Genomic DNA, 24,584 nt, shown 5'->3' with positions numbered 1-24,584 from the left:
ATGGACAGAAACAGTGAAACAGTGTGAGTATGATGGATAGAATCAGTGAAACAGTGTGTGTGTGATGGACAGAAACAGTGAAACAGTGTGTGTGTGATGGACAGAAACAGTGTGAGTATGATGGACAGAAACAGTGTGTGTGTGATGGACAGAAACAGTGTGTGTGTGATGGACAGAAATGGTGAAACAGTGTGTGTGTGATGTACAGAAACAGTGTGTGTGATGGACAGAAACAGTGTGAGTGTGTTATGGACAGAAACAGTGTGTGTGATGGACAGAAACAGTGTGTGTGTGATGGACAGAAACATTGAAACTGTGTGTGTGATGGACAGAAACAGTGTGTGTGATGGACAGAAACAGTGTGAGTATGATGGACAGAAACAGTGTGTGTGTGATGGACAGAAACAGTGTGTGTATGATGGACAGAAACAGTCTGTGTGATGGACAGAAACAGTGTGTGTGTGATGGACAGAAACAGTGAAACAGTGTGTGTGTGATGGACAGAAACAGTGTGAGTTTGATGGACAGAAACAGAGAAACAGTGTGAGTATGATGGACAGAAACAGTGTGTGTGTGATGGACAGAAACAGTGTGTGTATGATGGACAGAAACAGTCTGTGTGATGGACAGAAACAGTGTGTGTGTGATGGACAGAAACAGTGAAACAGTGTGTGTGTGATGGACAGAAACAGTGTGAGTTTGATGGACAGAAACAGAGAAACAGTGTGAGTATGATGGACAGAAACAGTGTGTGTGTGATGGAAAGAAAAAGTATGTGTGATGGACAGAAACAGTGTGAGTGTGATGGACAGAAACAGTGTGTGTGTGATGGACAGAAACAGTTTGTGAGTGATGGACAGAAACAGTGTGTGTGTGATGGACAGATACAGTGCGTGTGTGATGGACAGAAACAGTGTGTGATGGACAGAAACAGTGTGTCTATGATGGACAGAAACAGTGTGTGTGTGATGGACAGAAACAGTGTGTGTATGACGGACAGAAACAGTGAAACAGTGTGTGTGTGATGGACAGAAACAGTGAAACAGTGTGAGTATGATGGATAGAATCAGTGAAACAGTGTGTGTGTGATGGACAGAAACAGTGAAACAGTGTGTGTGTGATGGACAGAAACAGTGTGAGTATGATGGACAGAAACAGTGTGTGTGTGATGGACAGAAACAGTGTGTGTGTGATGGACAGAAATGGTGAAACAGTGTGTGTGTGATGGACAGAAACAGTGTGTGTGATGGACAGAAACAGTGTGAGTGTGATGGACAGAAACAGTGTGTGTGTGATGGACAGAAACATTGAAACTGTCTGTGTGATGGACAGAAACAGTGTGTGATGGACAGAAACAGTGTGTCTATGATGGACAGAAACAGTGTGTGTGATGGACAGAAACAGTGTGTGTGTGATGGACAGAAACAGTATGTGTGATGGACAGAAACAGTGTGAGTGTGATGGACAGAAACAGTGTGTGTGATGGACAGAAACAGTGTGTGTATGATGGACAGAAACAGTATGTGTGATGGACAGAAACAGTATGTGTGATGGACAGAAACAGTGTGTGTGATGGACAGAAACAGTGTGTGTGATGGACAAACAGTGTGTGTATGATGGACAGAAACAGTGTGTGTGATGGACAGAAACAGTGAAACAGTGTGTGTGTGATGGACAGAAGCAGTATGTGTGATGGACAGAAACAGTGTGTGTGTGTTATGGACAGAAACAGTGTGTGTGTAATGGACAGAAACAGTGTGTGTGTGATGGACAGAAACAGTGTGTGTGTGATGGACAGAAACAGTGAAACAGTGTGAGTATGATGGACAGAAACAGTATGTGTGATGGACAGAAACAGTGTGAGTGTGATGGACAGAAACAGTGTGTGTGTGTGATGGACAGAAACAGTGTGAGTGTGTTGGACAGAAACAGTGTGTGTGTGTGATGGACAGAAACAGTGTGAATGTGATGGACAGAAACAGTGTGTGAGTGATGGACAGAAACAGTGTGTGTGTGATGGACAGAAACAGTGTGTGTGTGATGGATAGAAACAGTGTGTGTGTGATGGACAGAAACAGTGTGTGTGTGATGGATAGAAACAGTGTGTGTGTGATGGACAGAAACAGTGTGTGTGTGATGGATAGAAACAGTGTGTGTGTGATGGACAGAAACAGTATGTGTGTGAGGGACAGAAACAGTGTGTGTGTGAGGGACAGAAACAGTGTGTGTGTGATGGACAGAAAACGTGTGTGTGTGATGGACAGAAACTGAATATGTGTGATGGACAGAAACAGAATATGTGTGATGGACAGAAACAGTGGAACAGTGTGAGTGTGATGGACAGAAACAGTGGAACAGTGTGAGCGTGATGGACAGAAACAGTGTGTGTGTGATGGACAGATACAGTGTGAGTGTGATGGACAGAAACAGTGTGTGTGTGATGGACAGAAACAATGTGAGTGTGATGGACAGAAACAGTGTGTGTTTGATGGACACAAACAGTGTGTGTGTGATAGACAGAAACAATGTGAGTGTGATGGACAGTAACAGTGTGTGTTTGATGGACAGAAACAGTGAAACAGTGTGTGTGATGGACAGAAACATTGAAACAGTGTGTGTGATGGACAGAAACTGTGTGTGATGGACAGAAACAGTGTGTGTATGATGGACAGAAACAGTGTGTGTGAAGGACAGAAACAGTGAAACAGTGTGTGTGTGATGGACAGAAGCAGTATGTGTGATGGACAGAAACAGTGTGTGTGATCGACAGAAACAGTGTGTGTGTGATGTACAGAAACATTGAAACTGTGTGTGTGATGGACAGAAACAGTGTGTGTGATGGACAGAAACAGTGTGAGTATGATGGACAGAAACAGTGTGTGTGTGATGGACAGAAACAGTGTGTGTATGATGGACAGAAACAGTCTGTGTGATGGACAGAAACAGTGTGTGTGTGATGGACAGAAACAGTGAAACAGTGTGTGTGTGATGGACAGAAACAGTGTGAGTTTGATGGACAGAAACAGAGAAACAGTGTGAGTATGATGGACAGAAACAGTGTGTGTGTGATGGAAAGAAAAAGTATGTGTGATGGACAGAAACAGTGTGAGTGTGATGGACAGAAACAGTTTGTGAGTGATGGACAGAAACAGTGTGTGTGTGATGGACAGATACAGTGCGTGTGTGATGGACAGAAACAGTGTGTGATGGACAGAAACAGTGTGTCTATGATGGACAGAAACAGTGTGTGTGTGATGGACAGAAACAGTGTGTGTATGACGGACAGAAACAGTGAAACAGTGTGTGTGTGATGGACAGAAACAGTGTGTGTATGATGGACAGAAACAGTGAAACAGTGTGTGTGTGATGGACAGAAACAGTGTGTGTATGATGGACAAAAACAGTGAAACAGTGTGTGTGTGATGGACAGAAACAGTATGTGTGATGGACAGAAACAGTGTGTGTGTGATGGACAGAAACAGTGTGTGTGTGATGGACAGAAACAGTGAAACAGTGTGTGTGTGATGGACAGAAACAGTGAAACAGTGTGTGTGTGATGGACAGAGACAGTGTGTGTGATGGACAGAAACAGTATGTGTTATGGACAGAAACAGTGTGTGTATGATGGACAGAAACAGTGAAACAGTGTGTGTGTGATGGACAGAGACAGTGTGTGTGATGGACAGAAACAGTATGTGTGTGATGGACAGAAACATTGAAACAGTGTGTGTGATGGACAGAAACAGTGTGTGTGATGGACAGAAACAGTGTGTGTATGATGGACAGATACAGTGTGTGTGTGATGGACAGAAAAAGTATGTGTGTGATGGACAGAAACAGTGTGTGTGTGATGGACAGAAACAGTGAAACAGTGTGTGTGTGATGGACAGAAACAGTGTGTGTGATGGACAGAAACAGTATGTGTGTGATGGACAGAAACATTGAAACAGTGTGTGTGATGGACAGAAACAGTGTGTGTGATGGACAGAAACAGTGTGTGTATGATGGACAGAAACAGTGTGTGTGTGATGGACAGAAACAGTGAAACAGTGTGTGTGTGATGGACAGAAACAGTGTGTGTGATGGACAGAAACAGTATGTGTGTGATGGACAGAAACAGTGTGTGTGTGATGGACAGAAACAGTGAAACAGTGTGTGTGTGATGGACAGAAACAGTGTGTGTGATGGACAGAAACAGTATGTGTGTGATGGACAGAAACATTGAAACAGTGTGTGTGATGGACAGAAACAGTGTGTGTGATGGACAGAAACAGTGTGTGTATGATGGACAGAAACAGTGTGTGTGTGATGGACAGAAACAGTGAAACAGTGTGTGTGATGGACAGAAACAGTGTGTGTGATGGACAGAAACAGTATGTGTGTGATGGACAGAAACATTGAAACAGTGTGTGTGATGGACAGAAACAGTGTGTGTATGATGGACAGAAACAGTGTGTGTGTGATGGACAGAAAAAGTATGTGTGATGGACAGAAACAGTATGTGTGTGATGGACAGAAACAGTGTGTGTGTGATGGACAGAAACATTGAAACTGTGTGTGTGATGGACAGAAACAGTGTGTGTGATGGACAGAAACAGTATGTGTGTGATGGACAGAAACATTGAAACAGTGTGTGTGATGGACAGAAACAGTGTGTGTATGATGGACAGACACAGTGTGTGTGTGATGGACAGAAAAAGTATGTGTGATGGACAGAAACAGTATGTGTGTGATGGACAGAAACAGTGTGTGTGTGATGGACAGAAACATTGAAACTGTGTGTGTGATGGACAGAAACAGTGTGTGTGATGGACAGAAACAGTATGTGTGTGATGGACAGAAACATTGAAACAGTGTCTGTGATGGACAGAAACAGTGTGTGTGATGGACAGAAACAGTGTGTGTATGATGGACAGAAACTGTGAGTGTGATGGACAGAAACAGTGTGAGTATGATGGACAGAAACAGTGTGTGTGTGATGGACAGAAACAGTGTGTGTGTGATGGACAGAAACATTGAAACTGTGTGTGTGATGGACAGAAACAGTGTGTGTGATAGACAGAAACAGTGTGTCTATGATGGACAGAAACAGTGTGTGTATGATGGACAGAAACATTGTGTGAGTGATGGACAGAAACAGTGAAACAGTGTGTGTGTGATGGACAGAAACAATGTGTGTGTGATGGACAGAAACAGTGTGTGTATGATGGACAGAAAAAGTATGTGTGATGGACAGAAACAGTATGTGTGTGATGGACAGAAACAGTGTGTGTCTAATGGACATAACCAGTGTGTGTGTGATGGACAGAAACAGTGTGTGTGTGATGGACAGAAACATTGAAACTGTGTTTGTGATGGACAGAAACAGTGTGTGTGATGGACAGACACAGTATGTGTGTGATGGACAGAAACATTGAAACTGTTTGTGTGATGGACAGAAACATTGAAACAGTATGTGTGATGGACAGAAACAGTGTGTGTGATGGACAGAAACAGTGTGTGTATGATGGACAGAAACTGTGAGTGTGATGGACAGAAACAGTGTGAGTGTTATGGACAGAAACAGTGTGTGTGTGATTGACAGAAACAGTGTGTGTGTGATGGACAGAAACAGTGTGTGTGTGATGGACAGAAACATTGAAACTGTGTGTGTGATGGACAGATACATTGAAACTGTGTGTGTGATGGACAGAAACAGTGTGTGTGTGATGGACAGAAACAGTGTGTGTGTGATGGACAGAAACACTGAAACTGTGTGTGTGATGGACAGATACATTGAAACTGTGTGTGTGTGATGGACAGAAACAGTGTGTGTGTGATGGACAGAAACAGTGTGTGTGTGATGGACAGAAACAGTGTGTGTGTGATGGACACAAACAGTGTGTGTGTGATGGACAGAAACAGTGTGTGTGTGATGGACAGAAAAAGTATGTGTGATGGACAGAAAAAGTATGTGTGATGGACAGAAACAGTGTGAGTGTGATGGACAGAAACAATGTGTGTGTGATGGACAGAAACAGTGTGAATGTGATGGACAGAAACAGTGTGTGTGTGATGAACAGAAACAGTGTGTGTGTGATGGACAGAAATATTGAAACTGTGTGTGTGATGGACAGAAACATTGAAACTGTGTGTGTGATGGACAGAAACATTGTGTGTGATGGACAGAAACAGTGTGTGTGATGGACAGAAACAGTGTGTGTATGATGTACAGAAACAATGTGTGTGATGGACAGAAACAGTGAAACAGTGTGTGTGTGATGGACAGAATCAGTATGTGTGATGGACAGAAACTGTGTGTGGTATGGACAGAAACAGTGTGTGTGTGATGGACAGAAACAGTGGGTGTGTTATGGACAGAAACAGTGTGTGTGATGGACAGAAACAGTGTGAGTATGATGGACAGAAACAGTGTGTGTGTGATGGACAGAAACAGTGTGTGTATGATGGACAGAAACAGTGTGTGTGATGGACAAACAGTGTTTGTGTGATGGACAGAAACAGTGTGTGTGTGATGGACAGAAACAGTGAAACAGTGTGTGTGTGATGGACAGAAACAGTGTGAGTCTGATGGACAGAAACAGTGAAACAGTGTGTGTGATGGACAGAAACAGTGTGTGTGTGATGGACAGAAACAGTGAAACAGTGTGAGTATGATGGACAGAAACAGTGTGTGTATGATGGACAGAAAAAGTATGTGTGAAGGACAGAAACAGTGTGAATCTGATGGACAGAAACAGTGTGTGTATGATGGACAGAAACAGTGTGTGTGTGATGGACAGAAACAGTGTGTGTATGATGGACAGAAACAGTGTGTGTGTGATGGACAGAAACAGTGAAACAGTGTGAGTCTGATGGACAGAACCAGTGTGTGTGTGATGGACAGAAACAGTGTGTGTGTGATGGACAGAAACAGTGTGTGTGTGATAGACAGAAACAGTGTGTGTCTAATGGACAGAACCAGTGTGTGTGTGATGGACAGAAACAGTGTGTGTGTGATGGACAGAAACATTGAAACTGTGTGGGTGTTGGACAGAAACAGTGTGTGTGTGATGGACAGAAACAGTGTGTGTATGATGGACAGAAACATTGAAACTGTGTGTGTGATGGACAGAAACATTGAAACTGTGTGTGTGATGGACAGAAACAATGTGTGTATGATGGACAGAAACGGTGTGTGTGTGATGGACACAAACAGTGTGTGTGTGATGGACAGAAACAGTATGTTTGTGATGGACAGAAACATTGAAACTGTGTGTGTGATGGACAGAAACATTGAAACTGTGTGTGTGATGTACAGAATGTTGTACAGATGTTAGCATTCATAGCTGCATAACTCCCGCTTTCGGCGGTCAATCCTCGCCAGCTTTGAGCAACTGATAGGGGAGATCGAGATGAATGCAACGAGCCATGGATGGTCTCTTTAGCCCTTCGGGGGACGGAGATACGGGCCGCGGAATTTGGCCGGAATCTCGGCCTCGTAACTTCCGCCCACGAACTTCTGTCTGCTGCAGATTTTACAGGCTCGTAGAGGAGGCCGAGACGAGTCCAACGATACCTGGCTCGTCTCTCTAGCCCTCCAGGGGACCGAGATACCGAGCCGGAAATTCGGCATAAATCTGCCCGTTTTAGGCGCTCTCACCTCGGCCTCAATCGTGCCCTCGTCCGCGCTCCGGTTCTCAAGAGCTCCAGAAAGTCATATGGCACTTCGGAGGCCCGTGGCTCACGAACCCAAGCACCCTATCACGCCAAATTTTACAGGCATGTCTAAGGGGAGAGCCTCTGTCCAACGCCACCTACCACGGTCCGCTGAGGCCACGGTGGCCCGAGATACGGGCAGCGGAAACACAGGGCATTTGGTTTTTTGATTTTTTATTTTTCTCCCCATCTGAGACCTGTGGCTCGCGAACCAAAGCACTGAATCGCACCAAATTTTGCAGGCACGTCCAGGGGCATAGCCCGCGTGGAAAGCCACCTACCCCGATCCGCTGGGCACACGGGGGCCCGAGATTGAGGCCCCGGAACCCGCCAGCATTCACGGCCGCGTAACTTCCGCCCGCGAGGTCGTATGTGCACAAGATTTTACACACACCTAGAGGATGGCGAGACGAGTCCAACGCTACTTTAACCCACCCCATAGCCCTCTTGGGCTCTGAGATACTGGCCATGGAACGTTAGCATTCATAGCTGCATAACTCCCGCTCTCGGCGGTCAATCCTCGCCAGCTTTGAGCAGCTGATAGGGGAGATCGAGATGAATGCAACGAGCCATGGATGGTCTCTTTTGCCCTCCGGGGGACCGAGATACGAGCTTTGGAATTTGAAGGGATTTGCCAGACTTCAGGCTTCGGTGACGTCATGGGATTGCCGCCTTCTATAATACGTTCCATTCAAATTCATATGTTTTTTAATTTCAATTCCCAGGCCTGTAGCTCGCGAACCAAAGCACTGAATCGCACCAAATTTTGCAGCCACGTCCAGGGGCATGGCAGCGTGGAATGACACCTACCCCGATCCGCTGGGCCCACGGGGGCCCGAGATAGAGGCCCCGGAACCCGCCAGCATTCACGGCCGCGTAACTTCCGCCCGCGAGGTCCTATGTGCACAAGATTTTACACACACCTAGAGGATGGCGAGACGAGTCCAACGCTACTTTAACCCACCCCATAGCCCTCTTGGGCTCTGAGATACTGGCCATGGAACGTTAGCATTCATAGCTGCATAACTCCCGCTCTCGGCGGTCAATCCTCGCCAGCATTGAGCAGCTGATAGGGGAGATCGAGATGAATGCAACGAGCCATGGATGGTCTCTTTAGCCCTTCGGGGGACGGAGATACGAGCCGCGGAAATTGGCCGGAATCTCGGCATCGTAACTTCCGCCCGCGAACTGCTGTCTGCTCCAGATTTTATAGGCACGTAGAGGAGGCCGAGCCGAGTCCAACGATACCTGGCTCGTCTCTCTAGCCCTCCGGGGGACCGAGATACGAGCCCTGGAATTTGAAGGGATTTGCCAGACTTCAGTCTTCGGTGACGTCATGGGATTGCCGCCTTCTATGATCCGTCCCATTCAAATTCATATGTTTTTTAATTTCAATTCCCAGGCCTGTAGCTCGCGAACCAAAGCTCTGAATCGCACCAAATTTTGCAGGCAGGTTCATGGGCATGGCCTGCGTGGAAAGACACCTACCCCGATCCGCTGGGCCCACGGGGGCCCGAGATAGAGGCCCCGGAACCCGCCAGCATTTACGACCGCGTAACGTCCGCCCGCGAGGTCCTTTCTGGAAATGATTTTACACACACCTAGAGGATGGCGAGACGAGTCCAACGCTGCCTGACTCGATCCCATTGCCCTCTTGGGCTCTGAGATACTGGCCATGGAACGTTAGCATTCATAGCTGCATAACTCCCGCTCTCGGCGGTCAATCATCGCCAGCTTTGAGCAACTGATAGGGGAGATCGAGATGAATGCAACGAGCCATGGATGGTCTCTTTAGCCCTTCGGGGGACGGAGATACGGGCCGCGGAATTTGGCCGGAATCTCGGCCTCGTAACTTCCGCCCACGAACTTCTGTCTGCTGCAGATTTTACAGGCTCGTAGAGGAGGCCGAGACGAGTCCAACGATACCTGGCTCGTCTCTCTAGCCCTCCAGGGGACCGAGATACCGAGCCGGAAATTCGGCATAAATCTGCCCGTTTTAGGCGCTCTCACCTCGGCCTCGATCGTGCCCTCGTCCGCGCTCCGGTTCTCAAGAGCTCCAGAAAGTCATATGGCACTTCGGAGGCCCGTGGCTCACGAACCCAAGCACCCTATCACGCCAAATTTTACAGGCATGTCTAAGGGGAGAGCCTCTGTCCAACGCCACCTACCACGGTCCGCTGAGGCCACGGTGGCCCGAGATGCGGGCAGCGGAAACAGAGGGCATTTGGTTTTTTGATTTTTTTTTTTTCTCCCCATCTGAGACCTGTGGCTCGCGAACCAAAGCACTGAATCGCACCAAATTTTGCAGGCACGTCCAGGGGCATACCCCGCGTGGAAAGCCACCTACCCCGATCCGCTGGGCCCACGGGGGCCCGAGATTGAGGCCCCGGAACCCGCCAGCATTCACGGCCGCGTAACTTCCGCCCGCGAGGTCCTATGTGGACAAGATTTTACACACACCTAGAGGATGGCGAGACGAGTCCAACGCTACTTTAATCCACCCCATAGCCCTCTTGGGCTCTGAGATACTGGCCATGGAACGTTAGCATTCATAGCTGCATAACTCCCGCTCTCGGCGGTCAATCCTCGCCAGCTTTGAGCAGCTGATAGGGGAGATCGAGATGAATGCAACGAGCCATGGATGGTCTCTTTAGCCCTTCGGGGGACGGAGATACGAGCCGCGGAATTTGGCCGGAATCTCGGCATCGTAACTTCCGCCCGCGAACTGCTGTCTGCTCCAGATTTTATAGGCACGTAGAGGAGGCCGAGCCGAGTCCAACGATACCTGGCTCGTCTCTCTAGCCCTCCGGGGGACCGAGATACGAGCCCTGGAATTTGAAGGGATTTGCCAGACTTCAGTCTTCGGTGACGTCATGGGATTGCCGCCTTCTATGATCCGTCCCATTCAAATTCATATGTTTTTTAATTTCAATTCCCAGGCCTGTAGCTCGCGAACCAAAGCTCTGAATCGCACCAAATTTTGCAGGCAGGTTCATGGGCATGGCCTGCGTGGAAAGACACCTACCCCGATCCGCTGGGCCCACGGGGGCCCGAGATAGAGGCCCCGGAACCCGCCAGCATTTACGACAGCGTAACGTCCGCCCGCGAGGTCCTATCTGGAAAAGATTTTATACACACATAGAGGATGGCGAGACGAGTCCAACGCTGCCTGACTCGATCCCATTGCCCTCTTGGGCTCTGAGATACTGGCCATGGAACGTTAGCATTCATAGCTGCATAACTCCCGCTCTCGGCGGTCAATCATCGCCAGCTTTGAGCAACTGATAGGGGAGATCGAGATGAATGCAACGAGCCATGGATGGTCTCTTTAGCCCTTCGGGGGACGGAGATACGGGCCGCGGAATTTGGCCGGAATCTCGGCCTCGTAACTTCCGCCCACGAACTTCTGTCTGCTGCAGATTTTACAGGCTCGTAGAGGAGGCCGAGACGAGTCCAACGATACCTGGCTCGTCTCTCTAGCCCTCCAGGGGACCGAGATACCGAGCCGGAAATTCGGCATAAATCTGCCCGTTTTAGGCGCTCTCACCTCGGCCTCGATCGTGCCCTCGTCCGCGCTCCGGTTCTCAAGAGCTCCAGAAAGTCATATGTTTTTTAATTTCAATTCCCAGGCCTGTAGCTCGCGAACCAAAGCACTGAATCGCACCAAATTTTGCAGGCACGTCCAGGGGCATACCCCGCGTGGAAAGCCACCTACCCCGATCCGCTGGGCCCACGGGGGCCCGAGATTGAGTACCCGGAACCCGCCAGCATTCACGGCCGCGTAACTTCCGCCCGCGAGGTCCTATGTGCACAAGATTTTACACACACCTAGAGGATGGCGAGACGAGTCCAACGCTACTTTAACCCACCCCATAGCCCTCTTGGGCTCTGAGATACTGGCCATGGAACGTTAGCATTCATAGCTGCATAACTCCCGCTCTCGGCGGTCAATCCTCGCCAGCTTTGAGCACCTGATAGGGGAGACCGAGATGAATGCAACGAGCCATGGATGGTCTCTTTAGCCCTTCGGGGGACGGAGATACGGGCCGCGGAATTTGGCCGGAATCTCGGCCTCGTAACTTCCGCCCACGAACTTCTGTCTACTGCAGATTTTACAGGCTCGTAGAGGAGGCCGAGACGAGTCCAACGATACCTGGCTCGTCTCTCTAGCCCTCCAGGGGACCGAGATACCGAGCCGGAAATTCGGCATAAATCTGCCCGTTTTAGGCGCTCTCACCTCGGCCTCGATCGTGCCCTCGTCCGCGCTCCGGTTCTCAAGAGCTCCAGAAAGTCATATGGCACTTCGGAGGCCCGTGGCTCACGAACCCAAGCACCCTATCACGCCAAATTTTACAGGCATGTCTAAGGGGAGAGCCTCTGTCCAACGCCACCTACCACGGTCCGCTGAGGCCACGGGGGCCCGAGATACGGGCAGCGGAAACAGAGCGCATTTGGTTTTTTGATTTTTTTTTTTTCTCCCCATCTGAGACCTGTGGCTCGCGAACCAAAGGACTGAATCGCACCAAATTTTGCAGGCACGTCCAGGGGCATAGCCCGCGTGGAAAGCCACCTACCCCGATCCGCTGGGCCCACGGGGGCCCGAGATTGAGGCCCCGGAACCCGCCAGCATTCACGGCCGCGTAACTTCCGCCCGCGAGGTCCAATGTGGACAAGATTTTACACACACCTAGAGGATGGCGAGACGAGTCCAACGCTACTTTAATCCACCCCATAGCCCTCTTGGGCTCTGAGATACTGGCCATGGAACGTTAGCATTCATAGCTGCATAACTCCCGCTCTCGGCGGTCAATCCTCGCCAGCTTTGAGCAGCTGATAGGGGAGATCGAGATGAATGCAACGAGCCATGGATGGTCTCTTTTGCCCTTCGGGGGACGGAGATACGAGCCGCGGAAATTGGCCGGAATCTCGGCCTCGTAACTTCCGCCCGCGAACTGCTGTCTGCTCCAGATTTTATAGGCACGTAGAGGAGGCCGAGACGAGTCCAAGGATACCTGGCTCGTCTCTCTAGCCCTCCGGGGGACCGAGATACGAGCTTTGGAATTTGAAGGGATTTGCCAGACTTCAGGCTTCGGTGACGTCATGGGATTGCCGCCTTCTATAATACGTTCCATTCAAATTCATATGTTTTTTAATTTCAATTCCCAGGCCTGTAGCTCGCGAACCAAAGCACTGAATCGCACCAAATTTTGCAGCCACGTCCAGGGGCATGGCCCGCGTGGAATGACACCTACCCCGATCCGCTGGGCCCACGGGGGCCCGAGATAGAGGCCCCGGAACCCGCCAGCATTCACGGCCGCGTAACTTCCGCCCGCGAGGTCCTATGTGCACAAGATTTTACACACACCTAGAGGATGGCGAGACGAGTCCAACGCTGCCTGACTCGATCCCATTGCCCTCTTGGGCTCTGAGATACTGGCCATGGAACGTTAGCATTCATAGCTGCATAACTCCCGCTCTCGGCGGTCAATCATCGCCAGCTTTGAGCAACTGATAGGGGAGATCGAGATGAATGCAACGAGCCATGGATGGTCTCTTTAGCCCTTCGGGGGACGGAGATACGGGCCGCGGAATTTGGCCGGAATCTCGGCCTCGTAACTTCCGCCCACGAACTTCTGTCTGCTGCAGATTTTACAGGCTCGTAGAGGAGGCCGAGCCGAGTCCAACGATACCTGGCTCGTCTCTCTAGCCCTCCAGGGGACCGAGATACCGAGCCGGAAATTCGGCATAAATCTGCCCGTTTTAGGCGCTCTCACCTCGGCCTCGATCGTGCCCTCGTCCGCGCTCCGGTTCTCAAGAGCTCCAGAAAGTCATATGGCACTTCGGAGGCCCGTGGCTCACGAACCCAAGCACCCTATCACGCCAAATTTTACAGGCATGTCTAAGGGGAGAGCCTCTGTCCAACGCCACCTACCACGGTCCGCTGAGGCCACGGTGGCCCGAGATGCGGGCAGCGGAAACAGAGGGCATTTGGTTTTTTGATTTTTTTTTTTTCTCCCCATCTGAGACCTGTGGCTCGCGAACCAAAGCACTGAATCGCACCAAATTTTGCAGGCACGTCCAGGGGCATACCCCGCGTGGAAAGCCACCTACCCCGATCCGCTGGGCCCACGGGGGCCCGAGATAGAGGCCCCGGAACCCGCCAGCATTCACGGCCGCGTAACTTCCGCCCGCGAGGTCCTATGTGCACAAGATTTTACACACACCTAGAGGATGGCGAGACGAGTCCAACGCTGCCTGACTCGATCCCATTGCCCTCTTGGGCTCTGAGATACTGGCCATGGAACGTTAGCATTCATAGCTGCATAACTCCCGCTCTCGGCGGTCAATCCTCGCCAGCTTTGAGCAGCTGATAGGGGAGATAGAGATGAATGCAACGAGCCATGGATGGTCTCTTTAGCCCTTCGGGGGACGGAGATACGGGCCGCGGAATTTGGCCGGAATCTCGGCCTCGTAACTTCCGCCCACGAACTTCTGTCTGCTGCAGATTTTACAGGCTCGTAGAGGAGGCCGAGACGAGTCCAACGATACCTGGCTCGTCTCTCTAGCCCTCCAGGGGACCGAGATACCGAGCCGGAAATTCGGCATAAATCTGCCCGTTTTAGGCGCTCTCACCTCGGCCTCGATCGTGCCCTCGTCCGCGCTCCGGTTCTCAAGAGCTCCAGAAAGTCATATGGCACTTCGGAGGCCCGTGGCTCACGAACCCAAGCACCCTATCACGCCAAATTTTACAGGCATGTCTAAGGGGAGAGCCTCTGTCCAACGCCACCTACCACGGTCCGCTGAGGCCACGGGGGCCCGAGATACGGGCAGCGGAAACAGAGCGCATTTGGTTTTTTGATTTTTTTTTTTTCTCCCCATCTGAGACCTGTGGCTCGCGAACCAAAGCACTGAATCGCACCAAATTTTGCAGGCACGTCCAGGGGCATAGCCCGCGTGGAAAGCCACCTACCCCGATCCGCTGGGCCCACGGGGGCCCGAGATTGAGGCCCCGGAACCCGCCAGCATTCACGGCCGCGTAACTTCCGCCCGCGAGGTCCAATGTGGACAAGATTTTACACACACCTAGAGGATGGCGAGACGAGTCCAACGCTACTTTAATCCACCCCATAGCCCTCTTGGGCTCTGAGATACTGGCCATGGAACGTTAGCATTCATAGCTGCATAACTCCCGCTCTCGGCGGTCAATCCTCGCCAGCTTTGAGCAGCTGATAGGGGAGATCGAGATGAATGCAACGAGCCATGGATGGTCTCTTTAGCCCTTCGGGGGACGGAGATACGAGCCGCGGAAATTGGCCGGAATCTCGGCCTCGTAACTTCCGCCCGCGAACTGCTGTCTGCTCCAGATTTTATAGGCACGTAGAGGAGGCCGAGCCGAGTCCAACGATACCTGGCTCGTCTCTCTAGCCCTCCGGGGGACCGAGATACGAGCCCTGGAATTTGAAGGGATTTGCCAGACTTCAGGCTTCGGTGACGTCATGGGATTGCCGCCTTCTATGATCCGTCCCATTCAAATTCATATGTTTTTTAATTTCAATTCCCAGGCCTGTAGCTCGCGAACCAAAGCTCTGAATCGCACCAAATTTTGCAGGCAGGTTCATGGGCATGGCCTGCGTGGAAAGACACCTACCCCGATCCGCTGGGCCCACGGGGGCCCGAGATAGAGGCCCCGGAACCCGCCAGCATTTACGACCGCGTAACGTCCGCCCGCGAGGTCCTATCTGGAAAAGATTTTACACACACCTAGAGGATGGCGAGACGAGTCCAACGCTGCCTGACTCGATCCCATTGCCCTCTTGGGCTCTGAGATACTGGCCATGGAACGTTAGCATTCATAGCTGCATAACTCCCGCTCTCGGCGGTCAATCATCGCCAGCTTTGAGCAACTGATAGGGGAGATCGAGATGAATGCAAAGAGCCATGGATGGTCTCTTTAGCCCTTCGGGGGACGGAGATACGGGCCGCGGAATTTGGCCGGAATCTCGGCCTCGTAACTTCCGCCCACGAACTTCTGTCTGCTGCAGATTTTACAGGCTCGTAGAGGAGGCCGAGACGAGTCCAACGATACCTGGCTCGTCTCTCTAGCCCTCCAGGGGACCGAGATACCGAGCCGGAAATTCGGCATAAATCTGCCCGTTTTAGGCGCTCTCACCTCGGCCTCGATCGTGCCCTCGTCCGCGCTCCGGTTCTCAAGAGCTCCAGAAAGTCATATGGCACTTCGGAGGCCCGTGGCTCACGAACCCAAGCACCCTATCACGCCAAATTTTACAGGCATGTCTAAGGGGAGAGCCTCTGTCCAACGCCACCTACCACGGTCCGCTGAGGCCACGGTGGCCCGAGATGCGGGCAGCGGAAACAGAGGGCATTTGGTTTTTTGATTTTTTTTTTTTCTCCCCATCTGAGACCTGTGGCTCGCGAACCAAAGCACTGAATCGCACCAAATTTTGCAGGCACGTCCAGGGGCATACCCCGCGTGGAAAGCCACCTACCCCGATCCGCTGGGCCCACGGGGGCCCGAGATTGAGTACCCGGAACCCGCCAGCATTCACGGCCGCGTAACTTCCGCCCGCGAGGTCCTATGTGGACAAGATTTTACACACACCTAGAGGATGGCGAGACGAGTCCAACGCTACTTTAATCCACCCCATAGCCCTCTTTGGCTCTGAGATACTGGCCATGGAACGTTAGCATTCATAGCTGCATAACTCCCGCTCTCGGCGGTCAATCCTCGCCAGCTTTGAGCACCTGATAGGGGAGACCGAGATGAATGCAACGAGCCATGGATGGTCTCTTTAGCCCTTCGGGGGACGGAGATACGGGCCGCGGAATTTGGCCGGAATCTCGGCCTCGTAACTTCCGCCCACGAACTTCTGTCTACTGCAGATTTTACAGGCTCGTAGAGGAGGCCGAGACGAGTCCAACGATACCTGGCTCGTCTCTCTAGCCCTCCAGGGGACCGAGATACCGAGCCGGAAATTCGGCATAAATCTGCCCGTTTTAGGCGCTCTCACCTCGGCCTCGATCGTGCCCTCGTCCGCGCTCCGGTTCTCAAGAGCTCCAGAAAGTCATATGGCACTTCGGAGGCCCGTGGCTCACGAACCCAAGCACCCTATCACGCCAAATTTTACAGGCATGTCTAAGGGGAGAGCCTCTGTCCAACGCCACCTACCACGGTCCGCTGAGGCCACGGGGGCCCGAGATACGGGCAGCGGAAACAGAGCGCATTTGGTTTTTTGATTTTTTTTTTTTCTCCCCATCTGAGACCTGTGGCTCGCGAACCAAAGGACTGAATCGCACCAAATTTTGCAGGCACGTCCAGGGGCATAGCCCGCGTGGAAAGCCACCTACCCCGATCCGCTGGGCCCACGGGGGCCCGAGATTGAGGCCCCGGAACCCGCCAGCATTCACGGCCGCGTAACTTCCGCCCGCGAGGTCCGATGTGCACAAGATTTTACACACACCTAGAGGATGGCGAGACGAGTCCAACCCTGCCTGACTCGATCCCATAGCCCTCTTGGGCTCTGAGATACTGGCCATGGAACGTTAGCATTCATAGCTGCATAACTCCCGCTCTCGGCGGTCAATCCTCGCCAGCTTTGAGCAGCTGATAGGGGAGATCGAGATGAATGCAACGAGCCATGGATGGTCTCTTTTGCCCTTCGGGGGACGGAGATACGAGCCGCGGAATTTGGCCGGAATCTCGGCCTCGTAACTTCCGCCCGCGAACTGCTGTCTGCTCCAGATTTTATAGGCACGTAGAGGAGGCCGAGACGAGTCCAAGGATACCTGGCTCGTCTCTCTAGCCCTCCGGGGGACCGAGATACGAGCTTTGGAATTTGAAGGGATTTGCCAGACTTCAGGCTTCGGTGACGTCATGGGATTGCCGCCTTCTATAATACGTTCCATTCAAATTCATATGTTTTTTAATTTCAATTCCCAGGCCTGTAGCTCGCGAACCAAAGCACTGAATCGCACCAAATTTTGCAGCCACGTCCAGGGGCATGGCCCGCGTGGAATGACACCTACCCCGATCCGCTGGGCCCACGGGGGCCCGAGATAGAGGCCCCGGAACCCGCCAGCATTCACGGCCGCGTAACTTCCGCCCGCGAGGTCCTATGTGCACAAGATTTTACACACACCTAGAGGATGGCGAGACGAGTCCAACGCTGCCTGACTCGATCCCATTGCCCTCTTGGGCTCTGAGATACTGGCCATGGAACGTTAGCATTCATAGCTGCATAACTCCCGCTCTCGGCGGTCAATCCTCGCCAGCTTTGAGCAGCTGATAGGGGAGATCGAGATGAATGCAACGAGCCATGGATGGTCTCTTTAGCCCTTCGGGGGACGGAGATACGAGCCGCGGAAATTGGCCGGAATCTCGGCATCGTAACTTCCGCCCGCGAACTGCTGTCTGCTCCAGATTTTATAGGCACGTAGAGGAGGCCGAGCCGAGTCCAACGATACCTGGCTCGTCTCTCTAGCCCTCCGGGGGACCGAGATACGAGCCCTGGAATTTGAAGGGATTTGCCAGACTTCAGTCTTCGGTGACGTCATGGGATTGCCGCCTTCTATGATCCGTCCCATTCAAATTCATATGTTTTTTAATTTCAATTCCCAGGCCTGTAGCTCGCGAACCAAAGCTCTGAATCGCACCAAATTTTGCAGGCAGGTTCATGGGCATGGCCTGCGTGGAAAGACACCTACCCCGATCCGCTGGGCCCACGGGGGCCCGAGATAGAGGCCCCGGAACCCGCCAGCATTTACGACCGCGTAACGTCCGCCCGCGAGGTCCTATCTGGAAAAGATTTTACACACACCTAGAGGATGGCGAGACGAGTCCAACGCTGCCTGACTCGATCCCATTGCCCTCTTGGGCTCTGAGATACTGGCCATGGAACGTTAGCATTCATAGCTGCATAACTCCCGCTCTCGGCGGTCAATCATCGCCAGCTTTGAGCAACTGATAGGGGAGATCGAGATGAATGCAACGAGCCATGGATGGTCTCTTTAGCCCTTCGGGGGACGGAGATACGGGCCGCGGAATTTGGCCGGAATCTCGGCCTCGTAACTTCCGCCCACGAACTTCTGTCTGCTGCAGATTTTACAGGCTCGTAGAGGAGGCCGAGACGAGTCCAACGATACCTGGCTCGTCTCTCTAGCCCTCCAGGGGACCGAGATACCGAGCCGGAAATTCGGCATAAATCTGCCCGTTTTAGGCGCTCTCACCTCGGCCTCGATCGTGCCCTCGTCCGCGCTCCGGTTCTCAAGAGCTCCAGAAAGTCATATGGCACTTCGGAGGCCCGTGGCTCACGAACCCAAGCACCCTATCACGCCAAATTTTACAGGCATGTCTAAGGGGAGAGCCTCTGTCCAACGCCACCTACCACGGTCCGCTGAGGCCACGGTGGCCCGAGATGCGGGCAGCGGAAACAGAGGGCATTTGGTTTTTTGATTTTTTTTTTTTCTCCCCATCTGAGACCTGTGGCTCGCGAACCAAAGCACTGAATCGCACCAAATTTTGCAGGCACGTCCAGGGGCATACCCCGCGTGGAAAGCCACCTACCCCGATCCGCTGGGCCCACGGGGGCCCGAGATTGAGTACCCGGAACCCGCCAGCATTCACGGCCGCGTAACTTCCGCCCGCGAGGTCCTATGTGGACAAGATTTTACACACACCTAGAGGATGGCGAGACGAGTCCAACGCTACTTTAATCCACCCCATAGCCCTCTTTGGCTCTGAGATACTGGCCATGGAACGTTAGCATTCATAGCTGCATAACTCCCGCTCTCGGCGGTCAATCCTCGCCAGCTTTGAGCACCTGATAGGGGAGACCGAGATGAATGCAACGAGCCATGGATGGTCTCTTTAGCCCTTCGGGGGACGGAGATACGGGCCGCGGAATTTGGCCGGAATCTCGGCCTCGTAACTTCCGCCCACGAACTTCTGTCTACTGCAGATTTTACAGGCTCGTAGAGGAGGCCGAGACGAGTCCAACGATACCTGGCTCGTCTCTCTAGCCCTCCAGGGGACCGAGATACCGAGCCGGAAATTCGGCATAAATCTGCCCGTTTTAGGCGCTCTCACCTCGGCCTCGATCGTGCCCTCGTCCGCGCTCCGGTTCTCAAGAGCTCCAGAAAGTCATATGGCACTTCGGAGGCCCGTGGCTCACGAACCCAAGCACCCTATCACGCCAAATTTTACAGGCATGTCTAAGGGGAGAGCCTCTGTCCAACGCCACCTACCACGGTCCGCTGAGGCCACGGGGGCCCGAGATACGGGCAGCGGAAACAGAGCGCATTTGGTTTTTTGATTTTTTTTTTTTCTCCCCATCTGAGACCTGTGGCTCGCGAACCAAAGGACTGAATCGCACCAAATTTTGCAGGCACGTCCAGGGGCATAGCCCGCGTGGAAAGCCACCTACCCCGATCCGCTGGGCCCACGGGGGCCCGAGATTGAGGCCCCGGAACCCGCCAGCATTCACGGCCGCGTAACTTCCGCCCGCGAGGTCCAATGTGGACAAGATTTTACACACACCTAGAGGATGGCGAGACGAGTCCAACGCTACTTTAATCCACCCCATAGCCCTCTTGGGCTCTGAGATACTGGCCATGGAACGTTAGCATTCATAGCTGCATAACTCCCGCTCTCGGCGGTCAATCCTCGCCAGCTTTGAGCAGCTGATAGGGGAGATCGAGATGAATGCAACGAGCCATGGATGGTCTCTTTTGCCCTTCGGGGGACGGAGATACGAGCCGCGGAATTTGGCCGGAATCTCGGCCTCGTAACTTCCGCCCGCGAACTGCTGTCTGCTCCAGATTTTATAGGCACGTAGAGGAGGCCGAGACGAGTCCAAGGATACCTGGCTCGTCTCTCTAGCCCTCCGGGGGACCGAGATACGAGCTTTGGAATTTGAAGGGATTTGCCAGACTTCAGGCTTCGGTGACGTCATGGGATTGCCGCCTTCTATAATACGTTCCATTCAAATTCATATGTTTTTTAATTTCAATTCCCAGGCCTGTAGCTCGCGAACCAAAGCACTGAATCGCACCAAATTTTGCAGCCACGTCCAGGGGCATGGCCCGCGTGGAATGACACCTACCCCGATCCGCTGGGCCCACGGGGGCCCGAGATAGAGGCCCCGGAACCCGCCAGCATTCACGGCCGCGTAACTTCCGCCCGCGAGGTCCTATGTGCACAAGATTTTACACACACCTAGAGGATGGCGAGACGAGTCCAACGCTACTTTAACCCACCCCATAGCCCTCTTGGGCTCTGAGATACTGGCCATGGAACGTTAGCATTCATAGCTGCATAACTCCCGCTCTCGGCGGTCAATCCTCGCCAGCTTTGAGCAGCTGATAGGGGAGATCGAGATGAATGCAACGAGCCATGGATGGTCTCTTTAGCCCTTCGGGGGACGGAGATACGAGCCGCGGAAATTGGCCGGAATCTCGGCATCGTAACTTCCGCCCGCGAACTGCTGTCTGCTCCAGATTTTATAGGCACGTAGAGGAGGCCGAGCCGAGTCCAACGATACCTGGCTCGTCTCTCTAGCCCTCCGGGGGACCGAGATACGAGCCCTGGAATTTGAAGGGATTTGCCAGACTTCAGTCTTCGGTGACGTCATGGGATTGCCGCCTTCTATGATCCGTCCCATTCAAATTCATATGTTTTTTAATTTCAATTCCCAGGCCTGTAGCTCGCGAACCAAAGCTCTGAATCGCACCAAATTTTGCAGGCAGGTTCATGGGCATGGCCTGCGTGGAAAGACACCTACCCCGATCCGCTGGGCCCACGGGGGCCCGAGATAGAGGCCCCGGAACCCGCCAGCATTTACGACCGCGTAACGTCCGCCCGCGAGGTCCTATCTGGAAAAGATTTTACACACACCTAGAGGATGGCGAGACGAGTCCAACGCTGCCTGACTCGATCCCATTGCCCTCTTGGGCTCTGAGATACTGGCCATGGAACGTTAGCATTCATAGCTGCATAACTCCCGCTCTCGGCGGTCAATCATCGCCAGCTTTGAGCAACTGATAGGGGAGATCGAGATGAATGCAACGAGCCATGGATGGTCTCTTTAGCCCTTCGGGGGACGGAGATACGGGCCGCGGAATTTGGCCGGAATCTCGGCCTCGTAACTTCCGCCCACGAACTTCTGTCTGCTGCAGATTTTACAGGCTCGTAGAGGAGGCCGAGACGAGTCCAACGATACCTGGCTCGTCTCTCTAGCCCTCCAGGGGACCGAGATACCGAGCCGGAAATTCGGCATAAATCTGCCCGTTTTAGGCGCTCTCACCTCGGCCTCGATCGTGCCCTCGTCCGCGCTCCGGTTCTCAAGAGCTCCAGAAAGTCATATGGCACTTCGGAGGCCCGTGGCTCACGAACCCAAGCACCCTATCACGCCAAATTTTACAGGCATGTCTAAGGGGAGAGCCTCTGTCCAACGCCACCTACCACGGTCCGCTGAGGCCACGGTGGCCCGAGATGCGGGCAGCGGAAACAGAGGGCATTTGGTTTTTTGATTTTTTTTTTTTCTCCCCATCTGAGACCTGTGGCTCGCGAACCAAAGCACTGAATCGCACCAAATTTTGCAGGCACGTCCAGGGGCATAGCCCGCGTGGAAAGCCACCTACCCCGATCCGCTGGGCCCACGGGGGCCCGAGATTGAGTACCCGGAACCCGCCAGCATTCACGGCCGCGTAACTTCCGCCCGCGAGGTCCTATGTGGACAAGATTTTACACACACCTAGAGGATGGCGAGACGAGTCCAACGCTACTTTAATCCACCCCATAGCCCTCTTGGGCTCTGAGATACTGGCCATGGAACGTTAGCATTCATAGCTGCATAACTCCCGCTCTCGGCGGTCAATCCTCGCCAGCTTTGAGCAGCTGATAGGGGAGATCGAGATGAATGCAACGAGCCATGGATGGTCTCTTTAGCCCTTCGGGGGACGGAGATACGGGCCGCGGAATTTGGCCGGAATCTCGGCCTCGTAACTTCCGCCCACGAACTTCTGTCTACTGCAGATTTTACAGGCTCGTAGAGGAGGCCGAGACGAGTCCAACGATACCTGGCTCGTCTCTCTAGCCCTCCAGGGGACCGAGATACCGAGCCGGAAATTCGGCATAAATCTGCCCGTTTTAGGCGCTCTCACCTCGGCCTCGATCGTGCCCTCGTCCGCGCTCCGGTTCTCAAGAGCTCCAGAAAGTCATATGGCACTTCGGAGGCCCGTGGCTCACGAACCCAAGCACCCTATCACGCCAAATTTTACAGGCATGTCTAAGGGGAGAGCCTCTGTCCAACGCCACCTACCACGGTCCGCTGAGGCCACGGGGGCCCGAGATACGGGCAGCGGAAACAGAGCGCATTTGGTTTTTTGATTTTTTTTTTTTCTCCCCATCTGAGACCTGTGGCTCGCGAACCAAAGGACTGAATCGCACCAAATTTTGCAGGCACGTCCAGGGGCATAGCCCGCGTGGAAAGCCACCTACCCCGATCCGCTGGGCCCACGGGGGCCCGAGATTGAGGCCCCGGAACCCGCCAGCATTCACGGCCGCGTAACTTCCGCCCGCGAGGTCCGATGTGCACAAGATTTTACACACACCTAGAGGATGGCGAGACGAGTCCAACCCTGCCTGACTCGATCCCATAGCCCTCTTGGGCTCTGAGATACTGGCCATGGAACGTTAGCATTCATAGCTGCATAACTCCCGCTCTCGGCGGTCAATCCTCGCCAGCTTTGAGCAGCTGATAGGGGAGATCGAGATGAATGCAACGAGCCATGGATGGTCTCTTTAGCCCTTCGGGGGACGGAGATACGAGCCGCGGAATTTGGCCGGAATCTCGGCCTCGTAACTTCCGCCCGCGAACTGCTGTCTGCTCCAGATTTTATAGGCACGTAGAGGAGGCCGAGACGAGTCCAAGGATACCTGGCTCGTCTCTCTAGCCCTCCGGGGGACCGAGATACGAGCTTTGGAATTTGAAGGGATTTGCCAGACTTCAGGCTTCGGTGACGTCATGGGATTGCCGCCTTCTATAATACGTTCCATTCAAATTCATATGTTTTTTAATTTCAATTCCCAGGCCTGTAGCTCGCGAACCAAAGCACTGAATCGCACCAAATTTTGCAGCCACGTCCAGGGGCATGGCCCGCGTGGAATGACACCTACCCCGATCCGCTGGGCCCACGGGGGCCCGAGATAGAGGCCCCGGAACCCGCCAGCATTCACGGCCGCGTAACTTCCGCCCGCGAGGTCCTATGTGCACAAGATTTTACACACACCTAGAGGATGGCGAGACGAGTCCAACGCTACTTTAACCCACCCCATAGCCCTCTTGGGCTCTGAGATACTGGCCATGGAACGTTAGCATTCATAGCTGCATAACTCCCGCTCTCGGCGGTCAATCCTCGCCAGCTTTGAGCAGCTGATAGGGGAGATCGAGATGAATGCAACGAGCCATGGATGGTCTCTTTAGCCCTTCGGGGGACGGAGATACGAGCCGCGGAAATTGGCCGGAATCTCGGCATCGTAACTTCCGCCCGCGAACTGCTGTCTGCTCCAGATTTTATAGGCACGTAGAGGAGGCCGAGCCGAGTCCAACGATACCTGGCTCGTCTCTCTAGCCCTCCGGGGGACCGAGATACGAGCCCTGGAATTTGAAGGGATTTGCCAGACTTCAGGCTTCGGTGACGTCATGGGATTGCCGCCTTCTATGATCCGTCCCATTCAAATTCATATGTTTTTTAATTTCAATTCCCAGGCCTGTAGCTCGCGAACCAAAGCTCTGAATCGCACCAAATTTTGCAGGCAGGTTCATGGGCATGGCCTGCGTGGAAAGACACCTACCCCGATCCGCTGGGCC

This window comes from Hemibagrus wyckioides, linkage group LG25, assembly GCF_019097595.1.
Source record: "Hemibagrus wyckioides isolate EC202008001 linkage group LG25, SWU_Hwy_1.0, whole genome shotgun sequence".
Lineage (NCBI taxonomy): Eukaryota > Metazoa > Chordata > Actinopteri > Siluriformes > Bagridae > Hemibagrus > Hemibagrus wyckioides.
The sequence above is the reverse complement of the archived record's forward strand: the minus strand, read 5'-3'. Positions refer to the sequence as shown.